Source organism: Sciurus vulgaris (assembly GCF_902686455.1).
Source record: "Sciurus vulgaris genome assembly, chromosome: 14".
Classification (NCBI taxonomy): domain Eukaryota; kingdom Metazoa; phylum Chordata; class Mammalia; order Rodentia; family Sciuridae; genus Sciurus; species Sciurus vulgaris.
Genome location: NC_136475.1, coordinates 10,866,009 through 10,878,821, shown reverse-complemented (window position 1 = coordinate 10,878,821; position 12,813 = coordinate 10,866,009).

Genomic DNA, 12,813 nt, shown 5'->3' with positions numbered 1-12,813 from the left:
TTTGTTTTCAAGAATAATTTGTGTCCGAGAGTACTGTCAATAGGTTAGCTAGCAAGGTGGATGCTGACAGCAGAATGTGATGGCAATAGAGGCAGACCAACTAGAATTTTTCCAGTGAGACCAGGAAGGAAACAGTCATTCGTCACTGGGGAGGGAAGGAAGAATAGCTGCAGGTGCCCAGGCTGTGCTCTGAGGAGGAACATCAGAGGCTGCCCTGAATGTAGGTAACTGAAATGGTCTCACAAAGGAACTAAAGCAAATGGGGGAGGGGGGCTGTGAAAGACCCAAATGTTGGGAGCAAAGTGTCAACATAAACTTTTTCAAAGAAACTGCCAGATGTAAGAGATGGTATGGTGAAAATGTTCTATCAAATACAGTATATCATTAAAGAAGGGAATTATTTTAAAAGGACCAAATGGAAATTCTGTCCTTGGAAAGTATAACTGCAATGAAGAATTCATGAGAGGAGCTCAGCAGATTTGAGCTTACAGTAGAGAGCTATTCATACAATGCTATCCAAACAAGGAAAATGAAGAATCAGCATCCAAAGAGAACATGGAACATCAACTATACACAACAGTAGGGTCAGGAGGAAGAAAAGCATCAGGGCTGTGGGCGCAGCTCAGCAGCTGAGTGCTTGCCTAGCCTGCCCGAGGTCCTGGTTTCAAAGAAAAGAATGAGAAGAAATGTCTGAAAATCCAAAATTTGTTTTAAAAAGTGTAATCCAAGAAACCAGCAAATTGTATAAAGATCCATACTTAGGTATATCATTGTGAAAAACAAAGAAAACATTAAGAAATGTCAAGGAAGGGGAAAAAAACCCTCACAGTCTACAGGAAAACACCATTAAATGTCCCTTTCAGACTGCAGAAACAGGAGATGCCTGAAGGGGAGGGATGGCGTGCCAGGTTCTGAAAGAAAAACAAAAACCTGTCAACCAAGAAGCGTGTATCAAAACTATCATTCAGAAACCAAGGCCAAATGAGGAATAGGGTTGTATGGGAGTAACATTTCCCTGTTTCACTGCTTAAATTACTACAGAGCTGAAGTAGATTCTAATAAGATATATATGTGAAAGACTAAAGTGAGCATTAAGGAAATAATTTAAAAATATATACTGAAAAAAATCATTGAATAAAGGAGTTAAAATATTGCACTAGAAAATGTTTCCTTAATACAAAAGAAACTAGAAAAGAGAAAGCTATATGAGCTATATAGAAAGCAAAAATATATATAATAATGTATATATAGGTATGTATATGCATATAACATATAATAATAGTATCATTAAATGTGAATGGATTAAACAATTGTGAGGCAAAAATCGCCAGACTAATTTTAAAAAACAAGATCCAGTCAGGCTTGGTGGTGCACACCTGTAATCTCAGCCACTCGGGAGACTGAGGCAAGGCGGTCCAAGTTCAAAGCCAGTCTCAACCACTTAGCAAGGCACTTGGCAACTCAGCAAGACCCTGTCCCTAATAAAATATGAAAAAAAAAAAAAAAAGGACTGGGTATGTGGCCCAGTGGTTAAGCACCCCTGGCTTCAATCCCTAGTACCAAACAAAAGAAGATCCAACTATTCACTGTCCACAGGAACTATTTTAGATTCAAAGATAAAAGTACAAATGAAAAATATATACCAGGCAAACAGCAATCATCAGAGAGCTGGGGTGGCTGAACTAATATCAGACAAAATAGATGCCATAAAAGCTTTTTAGAGATAAAAAGAGTTTCATTTTATAATGATAAAAGAGTTGATCCAACAAGAAGCCATGATTGCAAACATTCATGCGCCTCGCTACAGAGTCCATAAATTTGTGACAATTCTGCATTTTGTTGTTAACACCCTGAAGTACAGATTGATGTGATGAGGATGTGGCTCAGTGCAGAGCGTATGGTGTGGCTGGAGGAGAGAGGCCACCAGGGTATGCCTTTAGGGCATATATTTGTCCCTTGTGAGCAGTCTCTTTCTGCTTCCTGATACTGACTAAAAGAGAAATTAATGAATGATGCTTGGCATGGTCTTGGGAGGCTGAGGCAGGAGAATCACAAGTAACAAGGCCAGCCTGTGCAACTTAGCAAGACCCTTTTTCAAAAATAATAATAATGAAAATTAAACCAGAAACAACAGACAAAACAGAAAGAAATAAAAGACTCTTTAAAAAAGTGTTGAATAGAGAAACCAGGCAAGAAAAATCCAGCATAAATGTGAATTCCTGAAGAAGAAAATCAGAGTAACTTAACAGAAAAACATAACAAAAATGATAATTCAATAAAACTTTACTAAAATGAAAAACTTGAAATTCCATGTTGGAATTGCACTGCAAGTACTTGGTAAAAATCAACCCACCAGGGGCTGGGGTTGTGGCTCACTGGTAGATCGCTTGCCTAGCACGTGTGGGGCCCTGGGTTCAATCCTCTGCACCACATAAAAATGAATAAATAAAGGTATTATGTCCATCTACAACTTAAAAAATTGAAAAAAATCAACCCACCAGAAAGATCAACATTGGGAAATATTTTCATGGAACTATTGACTTTTAAAGGAGAAGAAAAATTGGGGGCATACAGGCAGAAAAGTCAGATCATCGATATAGGGAAGAAAATTAAAACTTAAAATTTTGTATCCCACACTTTATGCCAAAAAAACAATGGAGTGACATATGTAGTACAGAGGGAAATAAATATGGACCAAGGACTTTATAATTCAGCTAGCCGAACTTGAAGTTAAAAAAAAAAAAAAAAAAAAAAAAAAAAAAAAAACCTGTAACAGGGTCCACTTCATGCTTTGAATAAAACCCTTGCTGCTCTGCCACTGCAGTTTATTTTAAAACTGACATTCCCCCCTTCCTCTTTTCTCTCTCCTGCTTTCCTAACCCTAGGGGAGGCAAGGTTGACCTTCTTCCCATCCAGGTCAAGTTATCTATCCTTCAGCTGATTATAGGATTGCAAATAAAGTCAATTTAGATCTGCAAAACTAGACTAGTTGTCATTTTCTCTTTTAACAAGACCATTCAGCTGAGCACAGTAGTGCAGACCTGTAATCCCAGTGATTTGGGAGGTTGAGGCAGGGGAATCATAAGTTTGAGGCTGATCTGGGCAACTTAGAGCCTGTCTCAAAATAAAAAAATAAAAAGGGTTGGGGAGTTAGCTCAGTGGTGGGGCACACCTGTATTCAATTCCCACTAATAGAGAGTGAGGCGGGGGGAGAGAGAGGACCCCCCCCAAAGAACAAAACATTCAGTTGGGCAAAGAGTCATCAACAAATGACTCTGAGATAACAGGATATTGGCATTCAAATAAAACATGAACTTAGACACCTGCTTCACACACTGTACAAAAGTAATTCAAGATGAATCGACTACCTAAATATAGGAGCTAAAACACGAAACTCTTAAACCAGGTACATCTTTATGATCCTGGATTTGTCCATGCCACCAGATGAGCAACAAAAGAAAAAAAAATTGATACATTGAATTTCATCAAAATCAAACCTCTGGTGCATCAAAGTAACAGGAATCAGAAGCTGTATTTGGTAAAAGCATGGACTCTTCACTTGGGCCTGCAGATGCCCAATGGCCCCCGAAAGCAGGATGAAGCCTGGCACCTCTGCCTTCATTTTGCATCTGTCTCCTTTGCTCTGAGTCACCGTCTCCTGCAGTCGCCTACATGCCAAGAACAATAGGCCTGATGGGTAAACATCTGGTTGGCTGAAACTCCCCACCCTCCAGGTAACAGCTATTTTCTTGCAGACAAGGTCCTGCCTGACCAATCTTGAGATAATGACCCACAAGGCCAGTGTGACTGCATAAACTACACAGTGGGCTGTGGACTTGTGACCATCCAGGACTGCTTGACTCCATGCTTCTGCCCTCCCTGGTCTGTTTAACCTGGGAGAGCGTGTCAGTCCTCCTGAAAACCGGGCTGAGGAGACTGGTCCCTTGTCTTCCTGGTGGAGCTAACTCATTAATGTTCCTCTCCTGCCACCACCATTTCTTATCTCTGGGATTAGCATCTCGAGATGGGAGGCAGAACCTAGTCCACTGGCACCTCTGGAGCTGGGACTTTCACCTTCCAACTCTGGTAAAGAAAATAAGGACATAATCAAGAAAGTGAAATGATAGTCTACACAATGAGAAAGACATTTGCCAGTCATATGTCTGACAAGTTTCTAGCATCCAGACTATATAAGCACACTTACAACATACCAACAAAAAGAAAGACAACTCAACTTTAAAATGGGAAAAGGATTTGAATAGAGATTTCCCCAAAGAAAGTATACAAATGAACAAGAAGTACATGAAAAGATGCTCAGCGTCGGCCAGGTACTGTGGCACATGCCTATAATTCCACTGGTGTGGGAGTCTGAGGCAGGAGGATTACAACTTTGAGGCCAATCTGGGCAACTTAGTGAGACCCTGTCTCAAAATAATAAAAAAGGTTGGGGATATAGCTCAGTGATAGAACACCTGTGGGTTCAATCCCCAGTACTGAAAAAAAAAAAAAAAATGCTTATCATCATTAGTCATTAGAGAAATGTGAAGCAAAACCTATACCACTTCATACACTAGGTTGGTGGCTACAATTTTATAAAATGAAAAATAACTACTATTAACTTTGATGTGAACTGGAGCTGTCAAAATCAAACAAAAATATCAAAGAGATTTCCAATAAAGAAACTTTTATTTAGAAATGAAGAATAGGATTGTAATCTGGGACACACATGCATAAGCCAGGTGGCCTCTGGTATGTCCAAAGAACAAAGAAAAGGTCGAGGACTTCCTTAGGACAGAGAAATGTATGCAAATTATAATGAGAGTTCACTGGCACTTTTAGTGCTCAAGGGAGCTAGCAAGCTCTGATTGGCAAGCAGCAGCAGTTACTACATAGAACTAGCCTTAGGGTCATAATCGGCAGTCCACTGTTGCTAGGAAGAAAAAAATAGAATCTAAAAGGTATTCAATGGAACCACCATTTGACCCAGTTATCCCACTCCTCGGTTTATACACAAAAGACTTAAAATCAGCATACTATAGTGACACAGCAACATCAATGTTTATAGAAGGTCTTATTCACAACAGCCCAGCTATGGAACCAACCTAGGTACCCTTCAACAGATGAATGCATAAAGAAAATGTGGTATATATACACAGTGAAATACTACTTAGTCATAAAAAAGAAAAAGATATGGCATTTGCTGGTAAATGGATGGCACTGGAGACTATCATGCTAAGTGACTATTATGCCAATCCCAAAAAACCAAAGATCGAATGTTCTCTCTGATATATGGATGATAATACACAATAAGGGGTGAGGAAGGAAAAATAGAAGTTCATTGGATTAGAACAAGAGGAATGAAGGGAAGTGAGGAGAGATTAGAAAAGACAGTAGAATTAATCTGATATAACTTTCCTAGTTCTTATATGGATGTACAACCAGTGTAACTCCACATGATGTACAACCACAAGAATGGGATGCTAATTAGGATAAGTCATACTCCATGTATGTATAATATGTCAAAATACACTCTACTGTCACATATATCTAAGAAGAACAAATAAAAAAGAGATTCAAGATGAAAAATTAGAGGAAGTCTGCATTCCACTTGCTCTGTGGCTTGGGATTCAAACAGTGGGAATACTACTTCTCTGTGAGATTCTTTTAAAGAAGGATTTTACTAAAATTCAAAGAAAGCTGGAAAGAAACTCAGAAATTTGAGTGTATTAAACAAAGAATAAGAAAGAGTCCATTGAAGCCAAGCCAGTTGTGGCAGTGGGGCTTGTTCACCACAGTGGGGAGGGTAACCTACAGAGAGAAACACAACAGGAAGATCGGGCACAGGAATAAATGTAGACCAGAAACACAGCCTGAACTTAGCCTATCCAGAGGTCGCACAATGAACTGATGTTTGAGAAGTTTTCTCTATTTCTCAACTGGCAAGTGGGGGGCTAAGGCGGGAGCCATCTTGGGGAAGCCATGCTGCAGCTGCTGCTGGGAGCCAGGAGATGGTAGCGAACATCGCTGTACTGTCCCAGCAAGCACCTTCCAGTGGCCCTGGGTGTACCTAGCAGAATGTGAATGAAACAGGGGGATTCGAGCTGGGAAAAATGAAGGGGAGTTCACCTCGTTTTCCCTTTGAGTCTAGTGGTTCCTGTGACCAGCTGAAGAGGGTTGGGAATCAGCATAGGTGGGTGTGCATACACTCAGGGACTCAGCCTGGTAGTCTTTTAGAAATATTTGGTTTATATAACTCCTAGCCTCACCCTTTATGTTGATGCAGTTATTACTGCTGTGAATGATGTAGTTGACACCTGCTCTTTACTTTAATGCCAGATCTAGTTCACAGTTATTTATCATTTTGCTGTGTTGGCAATTGCTGACCCCACTATTCCTGTTTTTGTGGTGATTAGTGTTGTGGATATAATAGTAGACACCAGGTATTTGCTTTAATGCTATATGTTGTTTGAATTAGTTGTTGCTATTGTTTGTTTTTACCTTTTCTGAAAGGTGCTGAGAATCTACAGGGTCACTACAAGTTTATAGGGTAGAGATTCTGCTTCTGAACCAAACTCAGCAAAAAGACAGCACATCTCTGTGCTCTATACACAAATTAACAACACTCAAACTTAAGGGATTATTTAATACAAAAAAAAAAATACAAGAGACAACAATCCAAACTAATTACTAGGCCCCAAGTAGGAACAGCTAGAGGTGGGCCCTTGGTCCCCCTCATGGACAACCACTCCTACACCAAAAACAGAATTAACCCAAAGTCTGTGGGTACCATAACTACAAGGGGGTCTCAATCTAGATTGTTCTAGAACACTTTGGCAAGAGAAGGCTGTGCCCTAAAAAGGGCCACACATAGGAGTGGAAGAAAAATCCACTTCAACAGATGCAAAAAACCCAACAGTGATAAAAGAAATATGAAAAACAAGGTAACACAATGCCTCCTGAAGTTCATAATTCATCCGCAACTGAATCCAAAGATATTGAAGTGAATGAAACATCAGATAAAGAATTCAAAAAATGATTATAAAAAATGATCAATAAATTCCAAGAGAATACAGAAAAACAACTGAATGAATTAAGTAAAGTAAAATGAATTAAGTAACCAGTAAAGAATATGAATGACAAGCACATATTCATATGAATATGAATGAGAAATGAATGGAGATATTGTAAAGAACTTGACAGAAATCTTGGAATGAAAGACACAATAAATCAAATAAAATGTTCAAATTAAATCTCTCTAATAGAGTAGATGATACTGAAGATGAAATCTCAGAAATAGAAGCAAAGTGGCTGGCCTTGAACATTCAGACAGTATTAAAAGAAATTAAAGTTTTCAAGATGGCGGCCTAGAGGGTGGCTGCATTTCATGTTGCTCCAGGACTCAGGATTCAAAAGAGGAGATATTGAGAGACTTGGGACGAACTCAAAGCAGCCGGGTGGGTCTCTCCCGTTGGGGAGGCGTCCCGGATGGGACGGTGGTCCCAGAACGCAGGGAACTTTGTGAAGTAGAGCTGCCAGCGAGACACCCCTCCCCCCACTGGAGCAGTGAACTCGGACAGCTGGGAGCGTTGGAGAGGAGGCCGCTCAGCACAGTGCTGGGACTCGGAACAATCACTGGGGCTCCGGTGGCTGCCCGGGGGAGGGGCGGCAGGGAGAGCTGTGTGGACTCAGAGCACCAGGGCCTGCCCTGAGGAGGAGGAGGAGGAGGAGCGGGGCCGCTTGGATTCGAAATGACTGCACCAGAGCTACAGGCGATTGCCAGAGGAGGGGCTGCGTGGCGAGCTATTTGGACTCAGACCACTTCTGAACACCGGGGCCTGCCCGGAGGAGTAGGAGGAGGAGGAGGAGCAGCGCGGCGGGTCGTTTGGACTCGCAGTGACTGCATTAGAGCTCCAGGCGGCTGCTCAGAGGAGGAGAAGATTGGTGAGTTGTTTGGACTTAAAGCGACTGCTCCTGAACACAGGGGGGCTGCCTGGAGGAGGAGCGCAGTGGGACGCTTGGTCTTGAGTGGCCGCACCAGAGCTCTGGGCGGCTGCCCAGAGGAGGTGTGCAGCGGGTCACGTGGATTCAGAGACACTCAGAGCGACAGCTCCTGAACACCCAGGGGGTTACGTGGAGGAGGAGGAGGAACGGGGAGGGTCACTTCAACTCGGAGTGATTGATTGCCCCGGGCTACGGGTGGTTGGTGGGAGGAGAAGGCATGCAGTGAGTTGCTTGGACTCCTAGTGACCGCACCGGAATACTGGGGGGCTGTCTGGAGGAAGAGGCGTGTGCCGAGTCTCTGGGACTCAGAGCGATTGTACGGGGCCCCAGGTGGCTGCTCAGAGGAGGGGCCGCATAGCCAGGCGATTAGGTGCAGAGCAGGGTCCCAGGATCTAGGAGGCTTCTGGTTGGAAGAGCCGCACAGAGACACGCTTAGGGGCGGAGCGAAGGTTCCAGGACTGCGGGCAGATTCTCTGAGGAGGGGCAGCCTAAGGAGATTCATCTGCAAAGGGTGAGGCTCCCAGGCACAGGAGGTGGGGCCGGGGCCCAGGGAACTTTGCAGAGGAAGGCAGCCCAGCCCAGGCAGTAGCTGTAAATTGAGGCGAACCTCTAGGAGGGAACTGACCAGCGAGACCTCCCCACCGGGTGAGTCTTCCCTGCTGGGTGAGGTTTCCCCACAAGGACGGTAAAACCAGAGACTCAGGCCCAAACAGGCCTTGCCTCAGCCCGCAGCCTAGTTCCCCTTTGGATGACCATTGGTCAACAAGTGGAGGCACCTCTGCCCACTAGCAGGGAATATACCCCACCTGAAGGCCACCACTCCTAGAGAGGCAGCTTCCTTGTGGAGCACCGCATTATCAACTTCCTCCAAGACTTCAGCCTACTGAAGGCTAAGGGGGGATATATATAGAAATCTTCAGGGACATTGTAAGTCAATAGAGGAAATCTGCAATATCTCAGCGATCCACTGATACCTGAACAATATGAGAAAACAAGGAAAGAAAATGCTGCAAACAAATCTAGATGTTACATCAATAAAACCCAATGACAGCATGGCAGAAGAAATGACAGAAAAGGAGTTCAGAATGTACATAATTAAAATGATCAGAGAAGCAAATGATGAGATGAAAGAGCAAATGCACGCACTGAATGATGAGATGAAAGAGCAAATGCAGGCATTGAATGATCGCACCAATCGACAGTTAAAAGAACAAATACAGGAAGCAAAAGATCATTTCAATAAAGAGTTAGAGATATTGAAAAAAAAACCAAACAGAAATCCTTGACATGAAGGAAACAATAAACCAAATTAAGAACTCCATAGAAAGCATATCCAGTAGGATAGAACACCTGGAAGACAGAACCTCAGACATTGAAGACAAAATATTTAACCTTGAAAACAAAGTTGAACAAACAGAGAAGATGGTAAGAAATCATGAACAGAATCTACAAGAACTATGGGATATCATGAAAAGGCCAAATTTAAGAATTATTGGGATTGAGGAAGGCCTAGAGAAACAAACCAAAGGAATGAACAATCTATTCAATGAAATAATATCAGAAAATTTCCCAAATCTGAAGAATGAAATGGAAAATCAAGTTCATGAGGCTTATAGGACTCCAAATACACAAAATTACAACAGACACACACCAAGGCACATTATAATGAAAATACCTAACATACAAAATAAAGACAGAATTTTAAAGGCTGTGAGAGAAAAGAACCAAATTACATTCGGGGGAAACCAATATGGATATCAGCAGATTTTTCAATCCAGACCCTAAAAGCTAGAAGGACCTGGAACAACATTTTTCAAGCCCTGAAAGAAAATGGATGCCAACCAAGAATCTTATACCCAGCAAAACTTACCTTCAAATTTGACGATGAAATAAAATCCTTCCATGATAAACAAAAGCTAAAGAATTTACAAAAAGAAAGCCAGCATTACAGAACATTCTCAGCAAAATATTCCATGAGGAAGAAATGAAAAACAAAGAAGCAAATCAGCAAAGGGAGGAATTATCCTAAAAGAATTGTCAAATAAAGGAGGAACAAAATTGTGTCAAACAAATAAATAAATAAAATTTAAAAAATGAACTAAATGACCAGGAAACCAAATCATATCTCAATAATAACCCTGAACCTTAATGGCCTGAATTCATCAATCAAAAGACATAGACTGGCAGATTGGATGAAAAAGAAAGATCCAACAATATGTTGCCTGCAAGAGCTCACCTCATAGAAAAAGATACCCATAGACTAAAGGTGAAAGGATGGGGAAAAACATACCATGCACATGGACCCAGCAAAAAAGCTGGAGTATCCATCCTCATTTCCGATAATGTGGACTTCAAGCCAAAGTTAGTCAGAAGGGATAAAGAAGGACATTCCATACTTCTTAAGGGAAGCATAAATCAGCAAGATATAACAATCATAAACATCTATGCCCCAAACAGTGGCTCATCCATGTATGTCAAACAAATCCTTCTCAATTTCAGAAACCAAATAGACCATAACACAATAATACTAGGTGATTTTAACATGTCTCTCTCACCACTGGACAGATCTTCCAGACAAAAATTGAACAAAGAAACCATAGATCTCAATAACACAATCAATAATTTAGACTTAACGGACATTTATAGAATATACCATCCAACCAAGAGCGAATACACTTTCTTCTCAGCAGCACATGGATCCCTTCTCTAAAATAGACCATATATTATGCCACAAAGCTAATATTAGCAAATACAAGAAGATAGAGACACTACCATGTATTCTATCAGATCATAATGGATTGAAGTTAGAAATAAATGAAAGAGTAAAACACAGACACTATCCCAACATCTGGAGATTAAACAATATGCTATTATATGATGAATGGATAACAGAAGATATTAGGAAGGAAATTAAAAAATTCGTAGAGGTAAATGAGAACAAAGAAACTCATATCAAAATCTCTGGGACACTATGAAAGCAGTACTTCGAGGGAAATTTATTTCATGGAGCGCATTTAATAAAAGAAGTAAAACTCAACAAATAAATGACCTACCACTACAGCTCAAAGCCCTAGAAAAAGAAGAGCAGACCAGCACCAAAGTAGTAGAAGTCAGGAAATAGTTAAACTCAGAGCTGAAATCAATGAAATTGAAACAAAAGAAACAATACAAAAAATTGACAAAATAAATAGTTGGTTCTTCGAAAAAATAAACAAAATTGATAAACCTTTAGCCACACTAACAAAGAGAAGACGAGAGAAAACCCAAATCACTAAAATTCGGAATGAACAAGGAAATATCACAACAGACAGGATGGAAATACAAAACATAATTAGAAGCTATTTTGAAAATCTATACTCCAACAAAATAGAAAATTTCGAAGACATCAACAGGTTTCTAGAGACATATGAATTGCCTAAACTGAACGAGGAGGACATACACAATTTAAATAGACCAATTTCAAGTACTGAAATAGAAGAAGTCATCAAAAGCCTACCAACAAAGAAAAGTCCGGGACCAGATGGGTTCTCAGCCGAGTTCTACAAAACCTTTAAAGAAGAGCTCATTCCAATACTTCTCAAAGTATTCCATAAAATAGAAGAGGAGGGAACCCTCCCAAACTCATTCTATGAAGCCAATATCACACTGATAACTAAACCAGACAGAGACTCATCAAGGAAAGAAAATTTCAGACCAATATCCTTAATGAACATCGACACAAAAATTCTCAACAAAATTTTAGCAATTTGCATACAAAAACATATTAAAAAGATAGTGCACCATGATCAAGTGGGTTTCATCCCATGGATGCAAGGTTGGTTCAACATCAGGAAATCAATAAATGTCATTCACCATATCAATAGACTTAAAGTCAAGAATCACATGATTATTTCAATAGATGCAGAAAAAGCATTTGATAAAATACAGCAGCCCTTGATGCTCAAAACACTAGAAAAAATAGGGATAGTGGGAACATTCCTTAACATTGTAAAGGCCATTTATGCTAAGCCCATGGCTAATATCATTCTAAATGGTGAAAAACTGAAAGCATTCCCCCTAAAAACTGGAACAAAGCAGGGATGCCCTCTTTCACCACTTCTATTCAATATCGTTCTTGAGACTCTAGCCAGAGCAATTAGACAAACCAAAGAAATTAAAGGGATACGAATTGGAAAAGAAGAACTCAAACTATCCCTGTTCGCTGATGACATGATTATATATTTAGAGGAACCTGGAAATTCCACCAGAAAACTCTTAGAACTCATAAGTGAATTCAGTAAAGTAGCAGGTTACAAGATCAATGCTCATAAATCCAATGCATTTTTATACAGAAGTGATGAATCTTCAGAAAGAGAAATTAGGAAAACTACCCCATTCACAATAGCCTTGAAAAAAATAAAATACTTGGGAATCAATCTCACAAAAGAGGTAAAAGACCTCTACAATGAGAACTATAGAACACTAAAGAAAGAAATTAAAGAACACCTTAGAAGATGGAAAGATCTTCCATGTTCTTGGATAGGAAGAATTAATATTGTCAAAATGGCCATACTACCTAAAGTGCTATACAAATTCAATGCAATTCCAATTAAAATCCCAATGACCTACCTTACAGAAATAGAGCAAGCAATTATGAAATTCATCTGGAAGAATAAGAAACCCAGAATAGCTAAAGCAATCCTTAGCAGGAAGAGTGAAAGAGGGGGTATCACAATACCAGATCTTCAACTCTACTACAAAGCAATAGTAACAAAAACGGCATGGTATTGGTACCAAAATAGAAAGGTAGATCAATGGTACAGAATAGAGGAC